The sequence below is a fragment of the Marmota flaviventris genome, chromosome 3 (genome assembly GCF_047511675.1).
Source record: "Marmota flaviventris isolate mMarFla1 chromosome 3, mMarFla1.hap1, whole genome shotgun sequence".
NCBI lineage: Eukaryota > Metazoa > Chordata > Mammalia > Rodentia > Sciuridae > Marmota > Marmota flaviventris.
This window is the reverse complement of record NC_092500.1, coordinates 99,440,306-99,467,696: the sequence shown is the minus strand read 5'-3', so window position 1 is coordinate 99,467,696 and position 27,391 is coordinate 99,440,306. Positions and strand designations below refer to the sequence as shown.

General features: G+C 35.0%; 1 pseudogene; it reads left to right on the top strand.

Moving 5' to 3' along the window:
• On the top strand, positions 1-27,391 carry LOC114082899 (homeobox protein TGIF2-like; annotated as a pseudogene).

The window sequence follows — 27,391 nt, the reverse complement described above, 5'->3', positions numbered from 1 at the left end:
ATGCAAAAGAGCAACCCTGAGATGCAACAGCAAGACAAGGGCCACCAGCACTCTCAGCAGGAAGACACCAGGCTCCTCCAAGCCTGCAGGTCCCGCTGGGGTCCCCAGACAGAGGCTCTTGTGGTGGCAAATCTGCTGGCACCTGGGCCCCAGGCCCTGGCTGGTGTTCCAAAACGTATGCAGTCACATGCAACCAAACCTGGAGCCTCCCCCAAAGCACTCCTCTAGGCATTGGTAACAGCGGTAGTCATTGGCAGCAGGCAGCAGGTCATTAGCAGTGGTTGCTGCAGCAGCAGTTGAAACTGCAGCTGTCCAGGCAATGCCACCAGGCCATCTCCGGGGTTCAGCAGCAGTATCGGCTTCAGTTGCATCTGGGTAAACAGTGTCTTCTGTGGCAGCAGAACCCAGAAAGAAGACCACCAGGCAACCTTAGGCTGGCAGCAGGGGAATCAGAGACAGAGCAATGGTGATATCAGTGCAGGCGGCAGTTGATTGACAGGAGACTTCCAGTTCAGCAGCAGTGACCATGGAGGTAGCATGGGAAGTAGTGTTGGAGGTAACCAAGGCCGTGCCCAGAGAAGAGACTGCAGCAGAGGCACCTCAGGGCCTGTAATATTTATTTTTAGTTAAGAAGAATGCATAAATTACCAGTGGTTTTATTGACTTTTTGCTGGTCTATTGGATTGCCAAGACACAATTTTTCAATCTTTATAAATTTTTTATATCCTGAATTTTTCATATTTAATATTATATATTAAAATATACTTGTACATTAAATCTATATCTCCCTTATGATTAATAGTGATGACATGTTTGGGGGCATTTGGGTATGTAATGCCTGTTAGATCTTTGGCAATTATTAACTTTTTAAATATGTATGTGTGTGTGTGTGTGTGTGTGTGTGTGTTTATACAAATATTAGAAATAATTGATTAAACAGATTCCAAACATTTTCTCTTATTCAGTAACTTTAGTTTTCAATATCCCTTGTGAACAAAATGTTGTCTTTCTATAAATAGAAAATGATCTTAATAAAAATCTAACTAATCAATCTTTTCATTATTACTGTTTTCTTTCTTCTTTTGGTCTTGATTAGAGTTTTCTTGTCACAAGATAGATCATTTGAATATTTTATGTTTTCTTTTGGAAGAGATTCTTTACAAGTTAATTTTTGTTTATTTATAGTATAAGGAATAAATATCAAAATCACTTTAGCTCTATCAAGCACTATTTATTGAAAAGTTCTTCATTTTACTCACTGAATTGCAATAATGTCTTTATCACAAATTTGGCAATATATGGGGCAGTAAAATTCTGTTTTTTTAATTATTATCCAATGGTATATCCTTGCACACTATTATACTTCCTTAAATAGTGTAGAATTAGAGTAAATCATGATACCTTACTTTATCCTTTTTCTTAATGAAATTGAAAAGAATGCATAAATTCTTTTTTAATTGCCTAATTATTTTACATATTTTAGGCCCATTATGTGTGTGTGTGTGTATTTGTGTATACTGTGACAAAATGATTTCTACACACACATACATCCAGACTATTTTTAATTGAAATTGCATAGAATAAATATGCCCATTAAAAGGGAACTAAAACCATAACAATACTGACTCTTCCAACCCATGAACTTGGAGTATCAGTGCAATTACTTATGTTGTCATTACTTTCTCACAGAAAATCTTTATTTCAGAAGAAATGTCTTGCAAAACTTTTGTTAGATTTTTTCCCTAGGCATTTGATAGTTTTTGATGTACTTCTTTATATCTTCATTTCCTAAATTTTGTCACTATTAATTGAAAAGTATTTATTGTTTTCAGCTTGTTGAGGTATAACTGATATACACTGAAGGACAAGTATAGTGGGTGCAATTTGATGTGTTTTGACATATACACGTACCATTAAATTACCTTCAAAATAATGAACACATACTTCTGCCCCCAAATTTTCTTGTGTCCTTTGTCTTTTATGAATGCTGGTTCCATGACAGTTCAGTATTAAAACCTTGCTTGTACTTCTTGGGCTCTGCCTTGCTCATGAGCCAGATAGCTGTTACTGTGAGTACTATAGATCACAATTCAATTCCCTAAGTCTGCTATGCTCTCTTAGCTTAATTTCACGTTTTATGCAGGTCATGAATTAACCAGGAATTATGCCTATTTTACACACAAAATTAAAATATCTTCTTCTACAGTTTTCTCTGTTCTAAGATTTACTCTGTTCTTTATAGCTGTAGGAAGATAGGTTTTGCTTAGAGTCTGGGAGGTCCAATCTCTTTTATTTTTCATACTGTGAATCCAGTGACACAAATCTTAGGCCTACTGATATTACCCCACAGTTCTCTGAGTCTATTCACTTTTTAAAAATATATTTCTAGGGGCTGGGGCTGTAGCTCAGGGGTAGACCACTTGCCTACCACTTGTGAGTCACGGGGTTCGATACTCAGCACCACAGAAAAATAAACAAAATAAAGGTATTGTGTCCATCTACAACTAATATATATATCATACATTATCTCCAGATTAGTTAATTTCTATTGTCCTATCCTCAAGTAACTTACTCGTTTCTCTAATATTTCCATCCTTCTATTGAGCTTCAGTGATTTTTCATATATCACTTGTATTTCAGTTATAAAATTTCTAGGCTCCAGAAATAACTATGTGTATAAATAAAAACAAAATTCATGAATAATCAAAAGATGGATCTCACAAATGTCAAATAAAATAAGCTACAGAGACATTATGTAGTATCTAGTTTCTCCAAGTAGAAGTAGAAAATCTGAGCATACTAATAATCATTGAGGAAATTAGAAAAGAAATCACAGCTTTAACGCTAAACAGTAAATGTGGCTCAGAAAGTTTTCCAGATGGGTTTTATTTAAACCTTAAAGAAAAATTTACTATTGTCTCCATGAACTATTATGCAGCCACTAAAAAAGATATGATGCTTCCAAGTTAGTTTCATCCAACTTACAAATCTTCACTACCCATACTTGATAATTAGGACACCCCAAATTAATAACTGATTCACTTATGAATAAAGAATCAAACACACAAATATCTGCTAATAAATTTCACATATGTCAAAATAATAATGCATCAGAATGAAAAAAAAATTTTATAGAAACTGAATGTTTCCCAGATTAGTAATTTAGAAACCTACTTGACTGAATGACACATCAACAAAGAAACATAGGATCCTATCATTTGTCATTAAAATTATTTGACAAAATTTGGTGAACATTTTCATGTGAATTCTAAAGACGAATAGAAAAAATTTTAACAAATTCTACTTGCACAAACTAAAATCAAATCTGTAGAAGACTAGAGAGAAATTTAAGGGCAATTTTGTTAAAAATCTTGAAAGTTAAGATGCTTAAATACCACCAATACCACTCAATATAATTTTGGAATTTCTATCTAATCAAGTGAGAACAGAAAATGTTATATCATCTATAATTAAAATAGGACCAATAAAATAAATTCCATGCTAACATATATAATTACAGCTTTAAGAAATCAGGTCTTGTAACAAATCTTTAGAATAAACAAGAAAAATTGATGTCTCCAATAGAAGAATCTACATATCATTATGATTTCTGTATTATTATTATAGTCACTTCTGGTAGAATGGTGACAATAGTCACACAATAAGCAGCAATGACTTTTTTAAAAAAGATATCAAATCTATTAAATGGAAAAAACTCACGAAGACCAAAAATTATACTTAATGACTATAAAACAAAATTTAAGTGGAAACATGAGTATATTATGATTTAGGGTGAGGAAATACATTATCATTGAAGAGTCACCCCTTCCAAAATTAATTTAAATTGGTTCCCATTTTCTAGCTGTTTATTTCTTCCTGAAGAATACACTAGATTATCCAAAGAACAGGTATGAAGACAGGAATTGATGTGAATATACTATGTATACAACCAGAGATATGAAAAACTGTACTCCATGTGTGTAATAAGAATTGTAATGCATTCTGCTGTCATATATAAATTTAAAAAAAAAAAGAATACACTAGAAGCTGAGGCTGTAGCTCAGTGGTAAAGTGCTTGCCTCACATGTACGAGGCACTGGGTTCAATCCTCAGCACCACATAAAAATAAATAAAGACACTGTATGTTCATCTACAACTAAATAAATATTTTTTTAAAAAATAGTATATTAGAAAGTTATATAAAAGATACGAGACTGAAAGGAGAATATTTTACTAGATACTAATGCTTTGTATGGATTCAAAGTAAAAAATAAAAAAGAACTCACTCTGGAAAGGGCAATCTATAGATAAACAGATAAGTGTTTAAGCAGAGAATCCAGAGAAGATTAAGCATATAGATAAAGAAATAACAAATGGCAAGTGTGATATTTACATTTCATATCAAAAAGATGTTATAATAAAATATAGTGCTAGAATAATTATTTACACAACTGAAAGAAAATAAAATATCAATAATACAAAATGTAAGTAAAAGAAATTTCATATAATTTAAAATTGAACTATATAGCCATAAAACTTTATAAAATAAATTTACAGGGGTATTCTGATAATCTTAAGATGCATTGAAAATAAAGGATCAGAGTATAATTTCTGTGGATTGGTACCCAGAATTATCCTGGAAGGAGTGATATTAAATTCCATGAAGATATTAAATGACAAAAGATATATATCAAAAGAACTATAATAGCCTGTGATAATATATGCACCTGTATTATATTTACATCTTGTTCTAACAAAACAGTTGGTGAAAAGAAAACAAATTCTTCTAATAGAAAAAAAGGGGGGAAGCAATTTGAATAGACACTTCATAGTTTTTATATGGTATTTCCTAATTACAAGATGGTATTTCCCCATCATCTCTATAAGACTAACTTTGTGTGTAGGAGCTTAAATTCTATTCAATATTCTAAAATTTAGGGAAAAAATATCACTTAGTATAAATGATTTTTTTTCAAAACTTTTCAATTTTTCAAGTGGCCAAAAGAAAAATTACAAAACAATACTAAAGTTGTGAACAATGGGATAAATCCATACAGTGGCAAAAGCTCATAACATACAGGTAACTGTTTCTGAGAAATGTGTATTATATATTAATATGTATTATATATGACTAATGACTTATTTATTGGGTAAATTATCTTTCAATATCTTCATTTCATGGAAACTTACTTTTGGGAAAGCTTGCATGTTACAAAATAATCATAAAGCTGAGGTAATACTAAGGAAAGCCAGGCATATTACCCATCAAGATGAAAAACATTAACTATCCTTGAACTGAAAGAGATCAAAAAATGACATCACAAACATTATTTTTAAGATTCTGACTCTATAACAATAATTGAAAGTAGGATGTTTATTTAAAAATATATTGCAGACAACCAAGAAATGGCAGTGGTGGAAGAAAACTACTGTCTTAATGAACAACATCTGTATTTCATTAAGTCTGAAAACCTAAGACTTGAATGAAGCATATTGGTTATTACTGAAGATGCAGTCGGTGTTTCTAAATAAGTAAAGGTCAGACCCTAGAGACATTTTCAGATGTAAGAACTTCCTCTGTGGTTGCATCCAGATAGCTCTCATTCTCACATTCCGAGCTCACCAATTAATATCTAATATAGGACAGACTGATAAAAACATTAGTTTGTGCATGTGTTGCTTTCCCTTTAAAGTTAGCTTTGAACTTCATACCAAGGATCAGGAAGAATTCCTAAATTCACACCGTTGTTCCAACAGGTAGACTCGCCTTCTTTCCTGGAACACACTCTGCAAAGATCCTGGCGTCTTCCTCTAAAAATCAGGTATTTATCATTTTTAAGATATAAATCTATTTTATTCAAGGTCTAGGATTTTTTAATTTTTCTGTAAAGTTGGGTTAAAATGAATTGAATCAATTAGACAAAAACATTTATGTATAAGAGTATGGATTTAGGTAAATGAAGTATCACCAGAAAGATGATAAACAAGAATAGACTTAATTATCTTGTACTTTCTTATAACAAAAACATTAGGAATAAGGCTATCAGAAAAAAAAATGGAAATAAACACAATACCTATATGGACACATACTTGAAGAAATTAAACAAACCCTAAAATTCTACTGGGAAACTTCAGAAAACACACTATTAGAAACACTCTTGAATACATCAAGTGGCCCTGGACAAGTTTTGTGTTTAAACATTCTTGAAGCTCCTTTAGAAACATCTTTAGATTTCTTTCTGAGGTATATTTAATATATAAATTATTCAGTTTGGTGTAAAAGTCAAGTTTTTGGGATCTAAAAGTGTGTAGGAGAACCTGAGAAGTTATTGTGGCCATAGTAATGTTATTAAAACATGGCTCCTGTACTGAGAGTTTAATAATTGTGAAGAAACAGCAACATCAGCAAAACAGAAGGTGATGAGGACTGGGTGGAAGAAAGTGGAACAAAGCAAGGAGAGGCGATGAGAAGAAAAGATGGCTTCTTACTGAAATATTTATGAATTTTTTTATAAAAGAGTTAGCAGCTTAGTTGAGATGCTGTCCCAAAATAAAAACAAAAAGGGGTGGGGATGTAGCTCAGTGTAAAGCACTTCTGGGTTAAATCAACAACAACAACAAAAATAGAGGTATAATTTAAGTCATATCTTAATTATCTGATGATGGAACAACATAGATAACACACACACACACACACACACACACACAATGATCTTTCCTGGAAGCATTAAGGTCTCTAACAATAGATCATAATGGAAGGGTAATGAAGCACATTTTGGAAGATAGAACTAGATGCTATGGGACAGAATTTCTGCAAAGAGCTTTCTCAGACATTTTAAAGGAAACTTTTCTTTTATTCACTATGAAGTAACTACTAAATAATTCCACATGTATTATCAATTTGTAAGTTTTGAGTTTTAAAATGTTTAATTTGAATTGCAGTCCCAAAATGATACACCATTAACAACTCATTTTCTAAATCTTTGTACACTTAAAAGATCATCTGTTCTAAAAGATTTTCTCCAATGTTTTTTTTTTTTTTTTTTGAGGGGGGTGGAGTGGGGGTGGTAAGCGGGGATTAAACTCGGGGTACTCAACCACCGAGTCACATCCCCAGTCCTATTTTGTATTTTATTTAGAAACAGGGTCTCACTGAGTTGCTTAGCATCTCGCTTTTGCTGAGGCTGCCTTTGAACTTGGAATTTTCCTACCTCAGCCTCCCAAGCCACTGGGATTACAGACATGAGTGCCTGGTGATTTTCTCCAATTTGAAAGAAACTATACACTGTGTCCTTTAGTGACTGATGGTGTTTCTGTGGTCCATGAATTTATAATAAAGATTTTTTTTGTTTCCTTCAATACATTTTTGTTTTTCAGAGATGAGAGCGGAAAGGGTGATTTACACTGAGTTGCAAATTCAGTCTCTCTCCCAGCTGCAGAGGAAACCTGAAATATCTGAAACCCCAGAAAATGCCTGTTGGGAGCATTCAGGTATATGGATTTCTCATACATTTTAAATTATTTTACTCTGCATTTAAAACAATGTCTGTGATATGTCTTTAATCCAGCACTGCAAATAAACAAACTTTTGCAAGCAAACATAACTATCATCTTTCTAGCCTTAAACTATTCTCTGAATAGGGATTTTGATTTTAAAAAATTATACAATGTCTACTATGACCTTAGCTATAGTTATTGAATAAAGACAGTTTAAGTAGGCAAATATATTTTATAAAAAGATTAAAAATATTTTATATAACATTCTTTTCAAGGTAATAGTCAAAAATAATTAATAATTTAAGAAGTGAAAATTAAATCTATCATATATCCTGTGAATTCATGATAATTTCTTTTAGTTTTGGAATTGTGCCTGCCATTATCAAGTATATAAAGCACATTTTTCACTCAACATTTTGCCATTATTGTTTCCTTTTACTACTACAGTTTCAATTTCATCTCTTAATAGTCGAATGTTTTTTTGCATTTGAAAAATAGCATCATTAGAAGTATTTGCTTTACCAATAAAAATTAAAAGGGAGTGTTCACTTTCATATTTTAACTGGCATAAATAGCACAGGGATAATGTACACTTTGTGCAACTAACTTTTGAATATGTGAATATTAAATTAATTCTTTAGGATAGATTCTCAATAATATCTAAATATGTAAACATGTAAATGTATGAACAATTTTCCTCAAGATGAGGCAACTGAAAACCTCTAACGGCCTCAATGACTGTGAATGAAAATGAACATTCTGCTGGTACAGATCATACAGTTGGTGTTCCGCATTTGATCTACAATAGAGTTAATAGTACAAACCATAGAAAATATGTTTTTAAATGTATTTTCCTTCTGATTATTAAAGTTTGATTGGTGTTTAAAATTTTAAAACCTTAGCTTATTTTTTTCTTCATCTGTTTTGCAACTCTATGTCTGCAAATCAGACTGACAAATAAATTATCTTAAAATAGAGATCAGTAATGCCACCAGTGTAGGGAGAAAATATCTTATGGTGGGGATGAGAAGGGAGGAAATGCTCATATTAATAATTGTAGTCTCCAACAAAATTACTTAAATACTTGTATGTACTGAATGGGTAGATTAAACCAAGTATAAAGAGTAAAAATACCACCTGGCTATGATTTTCCATTGCTTCCACTCCAAGAATCCAAAAAAGAAAGAAGCATAAAAAAGACCAGATTTCAAAGATCAATGATATCAAGTGCTATTCATGAAATCATCTGATAGATAGATCACTAAGTAATATTCTTAGTGACATGCTGGAGAGCAGTTCTCATAGTAGAAGGAATAGAATCCAAAAATGGAGATGATGAAGGAAACAAAGGGATGGAGAAATAGGAGTCAGTGAATTAAAACTATTATTTCAACAATTTCTAAAGACAGGTATTTGGGAGAGAGTCTGATAGCTAGAGAATGTAGGGAGAAAGGGAAGTTGGTTGCTTATTTTATTGTTTTAATTTGAATAATTTTTAAGTCATGAGAAGGAGTTACCTTAAATGGGAGGACTAGCCAATGTCCTGGTAAATGGAAAAAGATTTTCAGAATATAGCAAAGTATTCTATTATGTAATAGAAAATACTGGTATATTTGAACGTATCAAAGTTTATGTAACAAAATTTAAAAAAAAACAAGCAGAAGGAAAAAATATATAAGTAGATCTGCCAAGGGACAGATACATTGAATACTTGAAAGTCTCACCAAAATAACAAATATTTATAACATAAAAAGCCCCAATGTGGAAAGTATGCCAGCAGATAATTTATAGAAAAAAAGAAATACACAGTCACTAAGAAAAGGGTTCAAATTTAATTGCTGAAGAAAAGGTAAACTAAAACTGTAAATACAATAACTTCAAACTTGATTGTAACATCATAGGAAAAAACAGTTATCTGAATATTCAAAAAGAATTGTCAAATAAATTGTTGTATATTATGAGTAATTAATATTATGTAATCAACTTACAAATCCTTTTTCAAAATTTAATAATTTTTGAAAACATTGAAATATATTTCAAATATGTAAAACAGACATAGCAAAGGTAATAAAATAAAATGCTAGTGGCATGGTTTCTAAGTTGGATTCATTAGTAACTGGATTTATTTGTTTTTCATTATATCTCAAATTTTCAAATGTCAAAAAATTATTCCACATACCTTTACAGTATTTTATTTTAAAAGAAAAATCTTTTCATTTTTGTATCTGATATTAAAAATAATATTAAAATGAGGAAGCCCAGAACAGTTTCACATAATAAATTCACAGATGTGAAAATCATGCTATCACAAAAGACTGAGAAATCTCTTGGAATTCGACTGTGAAACAGTAAAAAACTGACTAAACATATAGAAGCTAGTATTGAGCAACTTCCTCACCTCTCTCTAATAGGTTTTTCTTCCCTGTTGTCTTCATGGAAATTAATTGTAGTGGTTCCATGGTTCATCTCCTTGGGCCTCCTTGCATCTGTTGGAATCTTAGCCACAAAGCGTAAGTCTGCATAATAGGGAAAATGCTGGCTTGCTCACTATTCATGGAAGGAGTCTCTTTAAAATAATCTATTTGTATTTTGATTTTATTTCCTGAGCACTAATTGTATTCCAGCTATGTTTTCTGTATTATAGGTTATTTTAAGAGCCATATCCAATTATTACCATGCCCTTATCTTGAACCATGCCTTTATCCTTAGATTCATTCATACTGTCTCATCTATCTGGATTATAGTTTCTTTTTTTCCCCAGCTGTTACTCTTTGTCTTACATTTAACTGCACACCAGGATTACTTCTGAGAAATCTTGTTCAGGGTTTTCTTAACCAGAATCAGTTCTTTAGCATTGGGTATGTAGTTCTGCAGTATATTGCTTTCCCATCATGCACGAGGTCCTTGGTTGGATCCTCGGCAGCATACCCACAAGCAAAAACAATTTTCAATAATCCGTACTCCCTGGGCATGGTGATACAAGCCTGAAATTCCAGCTACGTGGGAGAATTGGGGAGAAAGATCAAAAATTTTTGACTAATCTAGGCATTTTAACAAGACTGTCTCAAAATAAAAGTTAAAAAGGGCTGGGGTGTAGCTCAGTGGTAGAGCACTTACCTAGCATGCATGAGGCTCTGAATTCAAAACACATGCACGCATGCATACACACACACACAAATCTGTGCTGTTAATTAGCATGTTAATCTTCTTATGAAATTTGTACTATTTTTAAATTTGTGTATGCCTCTTCAATTTTAGTGTGCCATTAAATGATCATCAATAATGTATTAATATTAGTATTCCCATAACAAATGAAATGTTTTGTGCAAGAGCAAATTTATTTTAATTTAAAGGAGAGAAACCAAATTGATACTTAAATTTGTTCTTCAGTAGCAGAGAGATATTCAGGAAATCTCACCTCCAGCCAAGAAATAGAAACAGATCCGAAGGGGTTGATTTCAGGAAATCTGTGGAGTAAACAGTCATCAACAAATGCTCAAGGTAATTTAGCAATAAAATCATGAGTTTTCCAAGAATTAAAAAAATAACTCAGTGTGTATACATGTTTGCATGTAAAATAATTAATGCATATGTAAATGAATGAATGAATATACACATATGACATGGTGTTAGACATTTGGGAACATGTCCACTAATAATCTACTTACTTATGAAAGTTACTGAAAATGCTGACATAGTAACAACTGTGCTATCAGGATTATAGTGTCATAATCTATACCTTGACATTATTGAAATTAGGAAGAGAGCAATTTAAATTGAGTGAATATATTTTTCCACCTAATTTATATATTACTTATTTTATTCCATGTTAAGGCTCCTTTTTAAAGTTACAAGTGCATTGATGGAAGACGTTTAGACAATCTAATTTTTTTTTCTTTAGTTTGGAAATGTCGCCCTTGTGATGACAACTGGCACCAGCGTGGGAACAGCTGCTATTCTTTTTCTAAAAATTTGATTCCTTGGAGAGATTGTCAACTTCACTGTTCAACTTCACTTTCAAGTTTTCTTAAAGTAAATGCTGATGAAGAAATGGTAAAGACAATTATGCTTTTTAAATTTTAAATTCATCCCGAGAAACTTCTTAGTGTATAAACTCTCTCCTGAGATAACGGCATATGCGTGGGAACGGTAATGCCTACATCAGGTTTCACTATTTCTTAAATCTTTCCTCAAATCCTAGTATAAAGTCACTAGTCCAAAGCATTTGCACAGTCTTTATTCATGGTTGTCTGTCTCTCCTGCCTCCCAGGTTACCACTTACTTAGCTTCCAGCACTCCTACTTCCTCACTCACTTCTTCCATGTTTCCCAATAAATTCCTTAAAGTACAATTCAGTGTGCTCCAAATAGTTTTGCTCTTCTCTGCTTAACCCTGCATAACATTCTCTAATAAACGCCTGTTTATTTTTCTAGTTTACTATAGAATCACTGTGCCTTGAAAATCTTTTTTGTTTCTCTTACTTCTATAGCAGTTCTCAATAGCACTGCCATTTTATTCTGTATTGGTAGCAATTACTTACTTAATTACTTTTCTCTTTTATAAAGCTTTGGTAACAAGTTTATTTCCTAATTTATCATGCCAAATACTCAGCACAGTGCCAGATTATTAAAATGTCTCCATAATGGTCGTCTAATTAATAAATAAAGGGGGTTACTTGTTATCAGTGGGTAAACAAAAGTCCCAAATATATTACTATTTATTATAGTAATATAATTTCAGATAAAATGAAATGCTTAGTAATATAAAAAAAATTAATCTCCATACATGTAGCCAACCAAATTATCATACTTAATTTTTTTTTTTTTTTTTTTTTTGCTCTCATTCTATCCAGGATTTTGTTAAAAAATTGTCAAAGATGCAATGTTACATGCACCAACAAAAGTTCTGGATCAGTTTACACTATAATAGCAGCCAATTGAAATGGACTTGGCTGGATGGCTCAGCTTTTACCTTGAACCAGTGAGTATCTTCATGCATTAGTTGCAAAGGAACAATATTAATTAATTACCTAGGGTGCATATGATAAGATTAAATTCCATCGATCATGATTCCATAATTAACAAAAAGAAAAAAAGAGAGGCTATTGTAGAAACACAGGAACATAAAATTAGTAGTGTGCTTAACAAGTTTATTCAAATAACGTCACTTGGTCTTATGGCTTTCATATTTTATATAAATAAAATACTGATTAGGTTGTTTAATTTGTACAAGATTACAAAACTAATATGTATCAGAGATAAGTAAAACATAGAGGTAGATCTAATATCAATAGTTTAGAAAATCAACAAAGTTATAAAGATCCTTATAAATTAAAAGACTATATCTAATGAGATCTCAAGCTCTAAAAAAAGAGAATTTTCAGATATTTATGCAATATCTATCTTAAACTTTTAACTGAATGATAATTTTCTTTTACCAGCAGCATTTATAGTTAAGAAACACTCTAGCACTTAGTTCAGTTTCCAATATTTGTTTCCTAAATCCCCTCTATCATTATCAACTTCATCAGTATAGGGACAGGGGATAGGTGTAAAAATATTGAACCAGCTACTTATCTATACATAATAAAAATCATATTCTTTTCAGGAAATTCTTCTTAATGTACCTTGATTTTTAAGTAATTCTTCCCACTTTGTATGAAACCTTATTCTGACTCTTTCAACTTACACAAAGCCAAATTTGACTACACAAATGAACACCAATAGTGTTTAATGTATAGGCCAATGAGGACTGATATCCTTGTGTAAACCAGTTGATTTTCCAAGTATAGATAGTTCTTATTTCTCTAAGTCATAATGATTATATGTGTACTAAGGCACTTTGGGGAGGACTCTGAGGCCAAAACAATTTTCATCATACTATTGAAACATCACTTTGTCTTTTCAAATTCATTCTTTCATGAGAACAAGTTGGAATACTCCTGAAGCTCATGATATATTAAGTCACAGCAAACTAAATGCTGAAACACATTTAAGAAGAATTTAGTTGGTTCTTATGATTCTAGACAAAAGATTTGCAAACATATAATGTCAGTGTTCTCACTATTTTTTGTTTTAGAAGATAAAATTATTCTTATATTAACACAAAATAAATGTAGTTATTATTTTTATGTGTAAATAAGTGAATCTCTTAAAATTTGTCAGTTTTAATTTTTGATATTGCAAAAATGTATACATTATACTAAATAAACTTTTGAAAGTGTCACTGAATAATTTCAAGAGTTTAAAGGAGTCCTGAGAACAACATTTTGGGAACTTTTCTTATAATAGATATATTATTGATTTTCCTATCAAAATACTAACATACAGAATGTACTCAATTTGTTGTAGCATACCATTAATATAAATGTTTCACATTTGTCTAAGCACACATAGAGGATGATCAGAACTAAAGACATTTTTTATCATCCCGTTTCCATTAATTTGAAAGAAACAAATGTTCTCTAACCAAAACGTAGCAGCCTTTTTTTTCTCTCCAAGTTGTTGTACAATTTTTATTAGATCCTAGAATTTTAAAAATGGAACCTGAGACTTTTTGCTAGCTTTATCATTGCCTAAATAAGACAACAGCATTTTAGAATTCCCTACTTTGCCACCTCCTTCTTTAACTTTTGAATGGAATTAACATTCTTTGTAATTTATGTATTAATAAATATACCAAAGAAATTTGTTTCTATACAAATAAATGTCTTTATTTTTATTTAATAGAATTGATATTTGAAGTAAATTTAAATTTAGAATTGAAATTTCTTTTTCTTACAGGTTTCAGTTAAAGAGACCTGATAATGTTTACAATCAATGCAAATATATAAAAGACGGCCAGTTACTTGATGGAGATTGCAAAGAACGTGGTTATTGTATATGTAAGAAGACAGCACATGGAAATTAAATTTTTAAAATTATAAGAAAAAAAAAGACAAAAACTTTTCCAAGATGATTTTCATTTCATTTAAGAAAAATCTTTAATTTCCTGAAAATAAGCATCTTTAAGATATTGAACACCTTTCAATATAATTTGAAATAAATATAATACCAATTAAGTTTATACTTGTTAACTAAAAAGATTCAAATACCTTAGTATTAAAGAACATGAAGTCAAAAAGAGTAAGGATGAAATAAAGAAACTTTTAAAGTGCAGAAAAAAAAAAGGCCTCACAAAGCTCTGATGATTGAAGGTTTAAGTTCTTCAAATTTTCAAAAACTGTTCAAAATAAAAGTTAAGCCACTTTACATATCTTCATCATCTTTCCTCTGTTTCATCATAATGACCTACGACTAATTGGGGGATGAGAATAGATGTGACCTTCAAAGAGTGAGTTTTTCCACCAGTATAAAAAGTAAATGATTGGAAATATTTGTAAAGAACCAAGAAATTTTAAAACTTTTCTTGGTTCAAAAGTAGGCATGGAAAGTGAAAACAAGCAACCTTTAAGAAAATATCCTAAGGTATATTTTGACTTTTGAAATTATATTTGCATTTATAATCTTAAGAATGAAGTACTCTAATAAATAACCAATAAACAATAAATAACCAACAAAAAATAGCAAATTTTAAAATAACCTGAAACAAATGAACTCGACTATATGTTAAACTGGTGATACTATTTCACAGAGAAAAAAATTGACTTATGTAATTCTTCTAGGGATAGGAGAATTAACTACAGCATGAAAAAGCATTTTAACTAAACAAAGATGTAGCATTCATCATAAGCATACAACTTAACTTCAAAATATATATACAAAAAAATTTGAGAGAAGTACTAGGATAAATAGAAAAAAATCAATTTAATAAAAGATTTTAAAATATCTCTTTAAACTATTAAGAAAGAGGAAAAAAGTTCAAGAAATAAGATTTGAATGAGAAAATTAGCAATCTTTTCTATTAACATACAAAGAACAAATATTAAGTAATTAAAGAATACTATTTTTTTACAATCTAACATTTTTATTTATATATGATAGTGGAATGCATTAAAATTCTTATTACACATATAGAGCACATTTTTTTCATATCTCTGGTTGTATACACAGTATATTTACACCAATTCATGTCTTCATACATGTATGTTGGATAATAATGTCCAACACATTCCACCATTATTTATAACCCCCTGTTCCCTCCCTCCCCCTCCAACCCCTCTGCCTTATTTAGAGGTCATCTATTTCTCCCATGCTCCCTTTCCCTATCCCACTATGAATCAGCCTCCTTATATTAAAGAAAACATTTGGCATTTGGTTATTTGGAATTGGCTAACTTCCCTTAGCATTATCTTCTCTAACTCCATTTACCTGCAAATGCCATGATTTTATTCTCTTTTATTGCTGAATAATATTCCATTGTGTATATATGCCACATTTTTTTTATCCGTTCATCTATTGAAGGACATTGAGGTTGGTTCCACAGTTTAGCTATTGTGAATTGTGCTGCTATAAACATGGATGTGGCTGTGTTCCTGTAGTATGCTATTTTTAACTCCTTTGGGTATAAACCCAGGAAAAGGATAGCTGGGTCAAATGGTGGTTCCATTCCCAATTTTCCAAGAAATCTCCATACTGTTTTCAATAGGAGAGAACTCCAAATTTATTTTATGCCAGTGGGCCCAAAGGAAATCAGATTCCAAATTCTGAGCACCCATCACCAGTTTTTCACAACATTTATAGGCTGTCCAATGTCATAAATTTTCTGGTCTAAGCCAGTTGTGCAGGGGGTTTCAGGTGGGAAGCATAGAAAGTGATGGTGGGGGAGGGGCTGGCTCTTTTTACAAGGCCTTAGATAAATCTCTAGCCTTGGGTCCCAAGGCTCCAGAGGGACCTTGCACTTCAAAGGAAAATCTCAGAGGAAGTCATTTACAATCCTAAAGGTAGGAGTGGAGGGTGCTAATCAAATTCCCAGAAGATGAGCTGCCTAGAAACAGGAAGGGAACTCTTCCTTTCCAGGCACTAATTCTCAGGACCCTGTCCTGAGTTTGTTTTGCATCCAGGCTTGGGTTTGTTACCCATTACATTGTGGTTTTAACTACAGATGGCAAAATGCAAATGCAAGGATGAATAAATATAAAAACAGCCAGATGTGTTGCTTCGAGTTTATAATCCCAGTTACTCAGGAAAATGAGGCAGGGTGATCAAAAGTTTGAGAGCAGCCTGGGCAACTTAATGAGATCTTTCATCAAAATAAAAAAGGCAGAGAAGGTGAGGGGAAGTAGTTTAGTAGTTAAGCACTTGCCTAACGTGTGAGGCCCTGATTTTAACTCCCAGTACTGCAACAACAAAAATGCCCATGAAGAAGAAGAAGAAGAAGATGATGATGATAATTAAAAGTTGATCAAAACATAAACTTATAGATACTTAAGAATGAATAGAAAAAGAATTTAAATAAATAGGCCATATGTAACCTGTGAAATTATATCAATCAGACTAAACTCTATGTAATTTAAACCCCAGAAAGGAGAGAGAATAATAGTAATAATTTAAGAAATACTGTTAAAAATTTTTCCCATTTTATAAGGAACAAAATCTTATAACCAAAATGTTCAGCTAGTTCAGGATAAGTGATCTCTCTCTCTCTCTCTCTCTCTCTCACACACACACACACACACACACACACAAAACACACTACTAAATTAATCAAAGAAAAATGTAAATAAAAAGTGAAAACAAAAAATTTAAAAGCTGCCAGGGAGTAATATATTCCATGTTAGAGAAAAAAAATTATGGTGATTGACTTCAGAAACAAAGGAACAACAAATTTAACTTGATGAAAGAGACAAAAACAAATCAAAATAATTCTGCCAATTTATAATTTTATATCAAGTATGTCATTTTAATATATAGTTAAAAATTAAGTGAGGTCTTCTGGTTCCATCAAGTAGCATCACTCCAAAAAGTTTCTCAGCAACTAAAAGGTATGCACACCTTGAGCAAGCATAGGAAGACCCCCCACCAAGAGTGAAAAGAACAAAGCAGACTTCACAGGGGTTTCTGGATTTAATAAATAACACAGTGGTGTGTTCTCTAGGCACCCTTATTACTTCCCATATGGCTCAGACTTCTGAAATGCTCAGAAGTCTCCAACATAGAAGGGTCAAAAAAGAGCAAAACAAACAAACAAAAATCTCCAAAGAAGCTGGGCATGGTAGGGTTAAGGTGCTGAGGCAAGAGGATCACAAGTTCAAAGTCTCCCTAGCAACCTACCAAGGCCCTAAGCAACTTAGACTCCTGTCTCAAAATAAGAAATAAAAAGGGCTGGGGATGTTGCTCAGTGATAAATAACCCCTGGTTCAATTCCTGGTATGAAAAAGAAAAGTTCTCCAAAATACAGTACTGGCAACAGATCAAACTACAGAAATCTTTGGTGATTTCTGCCCTACTTTAGATAGATATGATCAGTGTTTTCACTGATGAGTCCTGCCTACTCACATGATGAAGTTTGAACATTAGAGGAGCATGTCAAGGCAAGTATATAAAGTAGGGTTTATTTAAAAAGGGGTAATATAGACTTCTTTCGGGAGGGAGAAGAGGACCATAGCTGGTATCCTGGTATCCCCAGAACCAAGGTATTCTGAACTTTTTATATGGCCTACTCTTCCTTTGTTCTCCTGCCCTCTTGCCCTTATCTTTTTCCTTCCTGCATACTTGAACAGGCCCAGGAATGCTCAGTGGGAGGACCAAAAGGTGGGAAATAGGTGGGCTGAAGAGGGAAGAGCAGGGTGGTACAGCCCAGGACACATTAATTAACAACCTTATGGATCCCTGAAGAGAGGGGCAACTCCTGTTACCGTCAACTGGCTGGAGCAGGGGCAAGTTCTTGATAAGGGTGGAGGAAGGGCTCTTAAGTAATTAACATTTCAATCCTTCAGGGGGCAGTCTCCAACTTCCCTTCATTCAAAGTTGGCTTTACTTGATCTGACCTGACTCGATTTACCTATCTATACTGACTGCCTGTCTAATTCTGGCTTCATCAGGACAAATATCACCTTCCAACACCCCCTACCCCCATGCTACCATTTCTGCAAAACTAAATGCAGAATTGTTTTTAGTCTCCACCTCAGCCCTCTTTGCTCACCAGCAATTGGAGCTCTAATTCCCCCTCCATAGTAATGTTAATGAGGTTGCTTGGGAAGCTGATCCTGAGCTACAGTCATATTCAGAAGCAAGAAGGCAACACAACACTGGGATGTAAACTTGCAACTCCCCAGAGAGCAATGAGCAGCACCATGAGTCAGTGCCCTATTTTTATTAGTCTTGTGTCAAGGGGACAGGGAGAAGCTGATTTCACACTCCAATTCGGAAGCAACCAAATGGTGAGGTCTGTGTCCCACTTCCACAGGAGAAGTAAGACAATATCAGAATAGCCAACAGGAGAAATAGACTTCTACCCCACCATCCATCTGCAGTGAGATGGTGTAAGTCAATGCCCTGATTTTCTGAAGATGCTGTCAGAGGGACACTGTGGGAAGGGGCAGCCAAGACTCCTGTCTCTCTGCTACAACATAGCAGGAAAACTGCATTAGGGGAAAAGGGGTTAGTTCATAGAGTCTTACAATTAAATATCCAAAATGTCTACAAAGCAATAGAAAATCACTCATTATGACAGCAACCTGGAAACCACAACATGAATGAGAAAAGACAACAATGTTGAGATAATTACAGTGAGAATTTTCATCTGACAAAGATTTTATGCAACATTATTTAAAAATACTTCTGTGAGTTAAAATTTGTTTTGAATTTGTAAACATCACAAAAGAAATATAAAAAAGAATTAATAAGTATTTCCAGTCTCCTTAATTTCTACTTACCAGGCACTTTTCCTGAGTTAATATTCTCATTAGGTATGTTATATATTTCTAGTATTTTTAACCTTACATTCAGAAAGCATATCTGTCTCTTTTGCTATAGTTTTTTTTTTTCAAAATCTTTCAAAGCTATTTTCTTTAATTTAAAAAAAAAATTTAGTTATCAATGCATATTTATTTATTTATTTATATACAGTGCTGAGAATTGAACCCAGTGACTCATGTATGCTACACAAGTACTCTACCACTGAGCCACTACTGCAGCCCCTATTTTCTTTAATTTATTATAAGCAAAAATCGTTTTCTATTAATGTTCAGCTCCAAAGGTAATTTTTTAAAACTGTAGAACTTTTAAAACTTTTCAACTTATTTGAAAATATTATCCCTCACAGAAAAATTGCATAAAATGCATTCTGAGATGCATTCAGTTTTAGCCTGATATATATTTTTCTTTGATATTATAATGTTAATAACATAGAAAAATATTAATAGACATTATAAATTTATATAAAAAGGAACTAAATGGAAATTATAAAAATAAATACAGTTACAACAATAAAACTCATTGGTTGGACTCAATAGTATAAGAAAGATAACATAGGAAGTAATCAGAGGATATACAAACAAAAATAATTTCAAGTCACATAGGAAAAGAGGAGCAGGCCCCCAATTGGGCTGAGGGAGCTGAAGCCCCCCCATCCCTCCCGAGATGTGGCATTTCTGAGGCTCATCCAAGGTCCAACCTAGCTCCTAGGCACTGGGAGTGATCTGGTTGAGGACAAAGGCCTCCTCTAGCTAGCAGGCCAGAGGAGACACAGATGAAACTCTCCCAAGGAATCCCTGAAGATCCTCCAGAATTGTCTGTACTTGCACCCCTGCAAGGCCTGTCCCTCAGCGCATAAGCTGAGCCTTTCTGGGCAGACCATCCTCTTGGTGCTGCAGATATGCAACTAGTTCATCTAGGTCCGTTGGCAGCTTCTTCCAGATGTGCTTTGGAAGGACTGTAAGGATCCTAATCAGTTCATCATTTTCTGCCTTAGTGGTAAGGCCTCAGAAGTGGCCCTGTCTGGTGAAAACAGCCCCTTGGTATTGGCCATATCTGTACCCCAACCAAAGTGCTCTCTTTGTGTGTTTCATGACATTCCACATAGGCTAGGGTGAAAAGCCAGCACCCCCTTCCCACAGGGGGAACTGAGGTCCCCCAAGTCCCTAGTGATCCCTGGTAGTACACTTGCCCTGCTGACCAGGACAGATGCTGGGAGTTCTGCAGGTGGATTCATCAACACACTACCACCCACACTCCCAGAGCAGGACAAGAAGGACTTCAGCAGTTCCCATCTGTTGGAAGAGGTGGCTGTGGGGAGCCATTCTCACACGTGACTGGGCAACTCCCGGTTTGGGTCTGAGGCACTCTGGCTAAACTGTGTCGGAGCTTTCCCAACCCTCTTCTGGTGCGAGAGCCTGTCCGTGTGGGGGTGTGACTTGACCACTGACCCTGGGGCCAATCACTGACCCTGACCTTGGAGTGCTGCCCCCCTCAACCTTCATTGGATGGAATTCTCCCCTAAATTTATTGTTCCCCAATAAAAGGCTACTCCCTGGCATGCTCTCTCTCTCTCTTCCTGCTAGCCCTGAGTAATCCCTGCTGCCCTACCGGGTAGTTCGAGGTGTGAGTCAGAGGGAGAGTTGTCTCAGACCTGGTCATAAAAAAAGGTAACTGAGTCTGTGTGTTTATTTCGATCTCACTAGCTAACTTTTATGCCAAGAACCTCTTTAATGAAACCAGTGCGCTGGTCACATGGTGGAATTTGGCACCCACGAGGGGGGGCATTCTAGATTAGCTAGATTGAGTGGGAACGCGCTATAAAGATAAAGATAAAGGAATTGGTGACAATTTAGAGTCACAAAAGTACCTGGAGATATTGAAGGAAAGAGACGTTAAATTAATTAAAATGAGAAATTCAACTTCTACGGATAAGGAAATGTATCTGACTATTTTAGACACTATAATTAATCAGAAAGGAAAACAGATAAAGAAGGCTCAGTTATTACAATTCTTAAAGATTGTAGGCGAATTTTGCCCTTGGTTTTGTGAACAAGAGTCCCCAAATTTACTTACTTGGGAGAAACTAGGAAGGAAGTTACAAAAAGTTTGTCTTTCTAATGAATTACCTGGAGGCATAGAAAATATTCAGAAAACTTGGACGGCTCTGGAAGTTTGTCTTTTTGAATATATGGGCCAGAGTTCATGGCCCCCTGAAGATCTATTAAAAGGCATTCAGAGAACTATTAGGTCTATTCAAATGGAAAATCCGCCTGAGGCTAAGTTAATACCCTTTCCCTTGAGCAGTTTAAAAACAAAGGCTCTAGGGGCTAAAGCGAAAGTTAGGAAAGTGACTTTAAACTTGCATGATCAGGCTAGCCCGCAGGGAGATTATAGAGAGGAAGGTCATAGAGAAGAAACCTCCACAGTCCTAGAAAGTCCTCCAGAAGAGGTAGACGATCTTCCTGGAGAAGAAAATCCGGAAGAGATTCTTAGAGAGGCACAGAGTCCTTCTCCACCACGTGGCTTAGAAGCCCAATTTCAAAATGGCGACAGCGCAGATTCTTCCCACAACTCGCAGTCCGAGGGAGAAGAATCAGACGTTGAAATTCAGGACTTACAGAGAAATTTTAACAGGCTGTGTTTAACACTGCCTGCCCAGGCTATTCAAATTCGGCCATTACCTGCTAAAAGGACAAAATTTAACAGGTACTCTGAATTAACAATGACTTTTCTTACCCCGTTCCAGCGAGGTATTAAGAAAGCACAGGAAGCCAGGGAAGATATTAGCGGTTTTCAACTTTTTCCAGTTTTTGAACAAGTTAATGAGCAAGATCAGAGAGTTAGGGTTCATGCTGTAATCCCATTTAAAACCATTAAGGAACTAAAAAGTGCATGTGAGACGTATGGTCCGAATACGCCTTTTGTACAGAGCCTGATAGATAATATTTGCTCACAGCCCCTCCCATCTAGTGATTGGATTTCGTTAGCTAGATCTTGTTTGAGTGGAGGAGATTTCTTACTTTGGCGTTCTTATTGGACTGATTTTTGTACTGAACAGGCAGAAAGAAATAGAAGACAGAATTTACAGACTCCAGTAGAAATGTTTTTAGGAACAGGTGAATTTGCTGATTTAGAAAGACAGTTAAATTATGAATTTGTAATATATGATCAAATAACTGATTGTGTGAAACATGCCTGGAAGCAGATAGTCTCAAAAGACCAATCCAATTTAGTTCTTACCAAAATCAGGCAGGGTGCGAATGAGCCGTACTCAGATTTCGTAGCCCGATTGTACCAGACCGCAAACAGGTCGATCGGGGACCCGGGGGCATGTGAGTTTATTGTTAAGCAATTGGCATTTGAAAATGCAAATAAATATTGTCAGGACGTTCTTAGGCCGCACCGTAAAAAGGGACAGTTTCTGAATTTATCCGCTTATTTTCTGAGATAGACTCTACCCATTTGCAGACAGTAGCCCTAGCTGTGGCACTGAAAGAAACGTTAAAGCCGCAAGAATTAGTAATGAAAGCCCCGCGGGAGATGCTATATTTGCGGGAAAAATAACCATTTTGTGCGCGCGGATGTCGCATACGCAATTTTAAGTTCAGGGCTCCATCTACTGGTGATAATAGATATTGCAGGACTCAATCCCACATGGTGAATCAAGATGGCGCGAATGAGCCCGCCTTCTTGTCATCATTTCCGCCTGGCCAGAACACAAACTTCCAGTCGGCCCTCCCCCAGCTGAGAATGAGGAAGTAGGTGATGGTCGCGCAATGTGACGTCATCGCATCAACCATGGGGGCCGCCATCTTTAATTTTACCGGAGCAGAACAAACAGTTTCCGTACAAACCCCTAATGATTTTCAAAAGCTATTAGGAGATATTAATTGGCTGAGGCCATCCTTAAAACTAACTACTTCTGAGTTAAGTCCTTTATTTCAGATATTACAAGGAAATCCTTCTCCAACCTCTCCACGTCAGCTAACCTTAGAAGCTAAAACAGCTTTAAAAAGAGTTGAGTGCGCAATTAAAAATGCACAGCTTACTAGAATTGATCCTAAAGAAATAGTGTATTTATTAATATTTCCAACTGAGCATACTCCAACAGGAGCCATATGGCAAAGATTAGGAGTTATTGAGTGGATTTATTTATCCCACTCCCCTCAAAAAACATTAATTCTTTTTCATGATTCCATAGCTCAATTAGTAATTAAGGGCAGAACTAGGATTTTACAATTAATTGGATCTGAGCCTGATGTCATAATTATTCCATTTTCTGTTCAACAGACTAATTGGCTTTTTCAAACTTCTAACTCATGGCAGATAGCTTTTGCTGATTTTCCTGGCCAGATAGATAGACATTACCCTCGTGATAAGATTATCCAATTTGCATCATTAACGTCACTTATTTTTCCAAAGATTGTACGTGCACATCCTATAGATGAAGTTTTATCGGTGTTCACTGATGGTTCAAGCTCAGGTAAAGCAGGTTTTTATAGTCATGTTCACACAGAGGTAATGCAAACTTCTTATACTTCTGCCCAAAGAGCAGAGCTTCAAGCTCAGATTTGTGCCTTAAATTACTTTTCAAATGAGCCTATTAATATTTATTCTGATAGCTTATATGCAGTCGGAGTTACCAAAAATATTGAAACTTCAGTTATTGGGTATACTTCATCACAAGAGTTATTTGAATTATTTCATAATTTACAGAAGGCATTGCTAATGCGAAAATACCCATGTTTCATAGGACACATACGAGCTCATACTAATCTTCCAGGACCTTTAGTTTCAGGTAATGACAAAATTGATAAATTAGTAACTTTTTGTCAACAGATGTCTTCATATGACTGTGCACTAGCTTCCCATTCCTTGCATCATCAAAATGCTTCTAGCTTACGTAAAAAATTTAATATTACCAGAGAACAAGCTCATCAAATTGTAAGCCAATGCCCTAAGTGTGTTATTCGCACTCCATCTCCACCATCAGGGGTAAATCCCCATGGATTAAAAACAAATCAAATATGACAAATGGATGTAACTCATATTCCTCAATTTGGTAAACAATGTTATGTGCATGTCATAGTGGACACTTATTCCAGATTTATTTTTGCCACAGCATGTACTAAGGAAAATACTCAACATGTAATTTCTCATTGCCTAGCAGCTTTTTCTGTGTTAGGGTGCCCTATGCAGATTAAAACATATAATGCTCCAGCTTACGTAAGTTCTTTTCAAAAATTTTGCCAAGAGTTTCAAATTAATCATAAAACAGGAATTCCTTATAACCCCCAAGGTCAAGCCATTGTGGAACAAGCTCATTTATCTATTAAGCTTCAATTACAAAAATTAAAGGGGGGGGAATAGGATTATGACTCCTCAAAATAGCCTCAATCATGCTTTGTTCGTTTTAAATTTTTTAAACTGTGACGCTGAAGGTCGCACTGCTGCTGAGAGGCAAATGTCTCCCTCAGTAACAGGCCCTTTAGGCAGAGTTTTGTGGAAAGATTTACAGACCGGTCAATGGAAAGGCCCAGGCCCAGTGCTTATGTGGGGCAGAGGTCATGCTTGTATCTTTCCAGAAGGTGCTTTTCGTCCTATTTGGATGCCTGAATCAGACATGGAAGAGATAGAACCCAATTCAAGCGACTGAAGATCGACCCAGAGGAGCCCCTATCCAAAAGGAAGAGACATCGGAAAAATGAAGAAAGACCAGATTGACCCAGCCGAAAAGCTGATTTCATGGGAAGACGTGAAGAAGCTAACAACACAGGCTTCCTGAATACTTTGACTCCTAGGAAAGAAGAGGACCCCAGTGATGATGGTAGCAACAGTAATTGCCCTGCTGGGCTGTCAGGTAAAGGGGAATCAGATAGACACTTACTGGACATATTTCCCAGATCCACCCCTGGTATACCCAGCTGTGTGGACTGGAGAATCTATTCCAGTATTTACTAATGACTCATTCATGATGGGAGGATTTACAGATACTCATATTACTCCCAATCATGTGACTAGATATAATTATTCTGGCTACAGTGCCCAATTATCTTTGTGTTGGTTCCACGATAAACATGCTGGCTGACTGAAAGTATCATTCGAGGAAAAGACAGCGATTGGTAGACCTAGACTGACAAATAATTCTATTTATGGAGACTTAAAACCTTATACTAGATCAGTAATTAAGATGGGACTTTCCCATAACAAGCCAGTCATTTCTGCAAAACCTCCACAGATACCCCACTGTCCAAATAGTTCTACAATTGAGATTGGCACCTTTCCTAGATGGATGGATTGTGTAAATACTTTTCCTGTACAACATAAGGTGTCTAAAGATAGTGGGTATATTTTAGACTGGTCTCCAAAAATTGATAAGAGACAATTACGAAGAAATTCTGCTATGACACCTGCAGGATTTGTTAGTAATATTTTGACTTATAGTGAAGGTGGTATTCAAAAGGATGTTTGGTGCTTAATTGCTGCCTCAGAATTCTTACATTTTACAGACAAGCCTTTACCAAAATTTGTTGGCAAGAACTGTAAGGAGGGATCTTGCTATGGCTTATGAGCCTGTGTCCAGTCTCCTTATGTTTTAATTATTGGAAATGTAAAAGTTAAATGGATAGATGACAGATATATTGTTACTTGTAACAAATGTAACCTAACCAATTGTATTACTAGGTATAATGGAGGAAAAGGAGTGCTGATACTTCATCAGCCCTCTTTTGTTTTATTACCTGCTAATATTTCAGAGCCATGGTATGCTGATACTGGTTTACAAGTCTTGCAGCAAATTCATGCCCAGCTAGCAAGACCTAAATGTGCTATTGGAGTTATAATTGTTGGTGTTTTGGTGCTAGTCTCTTTTATTGCCTCCACTGTCTCTGAATCTCTGACATTGTCTCAAAATATTCAGCATGCAAAGTTTCTTAATAATTTAGCTCAAAATACTTCCAAGGCTCTGCATAATCGAGTAAATATTGATGAAAGGATTGAGACTAAATTAAATGCCTTAGAGGCGACTGTTATAGACATAGGTAATGAACTTTCAGCCTTAAGATTTAAAGAAAGGCTTAAATGCCACGCAAATTATAAATATGTGTGTGTTACAGCTGCCAAGTACAATGCTCCTCTCTGGGATTGGGAGAAGGTTAAAAACCATTTGTTAGGTATTTGGCAAAATAGTAATAATAGCTTGGATATTCTGGAAATTCATCACCATATCCAAGACATTCAACGTAATAAAACTGATTTTTCGGATCCTTCTTTTTTGGCTAACCAAATATTAAAGGAGTTGAATGGATTCAACCCTGGAAATATTCTTAAACACTCAGCCTGGTACATTATTGGATTATTCTCTTTGATGTTAATTCTCTTTTGTGTTGTAATTATAGGATGGCGAGTCTTCGGAACAAGAATACAGAAACTCCAAAGAGTGAAACACTGCCTCATTTTTAAGAAAAGAAAGGAGGAATATGTGGGGAGCCATTCTCACACGTGACTGGGCAACTCCTGGTTTGGGTCTGAGGTGCTCTGGCTAAACTGTGTCGGAGCTTTCCCAACCCTCTCCTGGTGCGAGAGCCTGTCCTTGTAGGGGTATGACTTGACCACTGACCCTGGGGCCAATCACTGACCCTGACCTTGGAGTGCTGCCCCCCTCAACCTTCATTGGATGGAATTCTCCCCTAAATTTATTGTTCCCCAATAAAAGGCTACTCCCTGGCGTGCTCTCTCTCTCTCTCCTGCTAGCCCTGAGTAATCCCTGCTGCCCTACCGGGTAGTTCGAGGTGTAAGTCAGAGGGAGAGCCGTCTCGGACCTGGTCATAAAAAAAGGTAACTGAGTCTGTGTGTTTATTTCGATCTCACTAGCTAACTTTTATGCCAAGAACCTCTTTAATGAAACCAGTGCGCTGGTCACATGGTGGAAGGTGGCCATGCAGAGAGGTGCTGAGATGGAGCTTCAGAAGCAGCAGGACCTAGCACCAAGATCCTGCACACTCCTATGTCTTTTAGTTTCTGAGAACCCCAAGTAG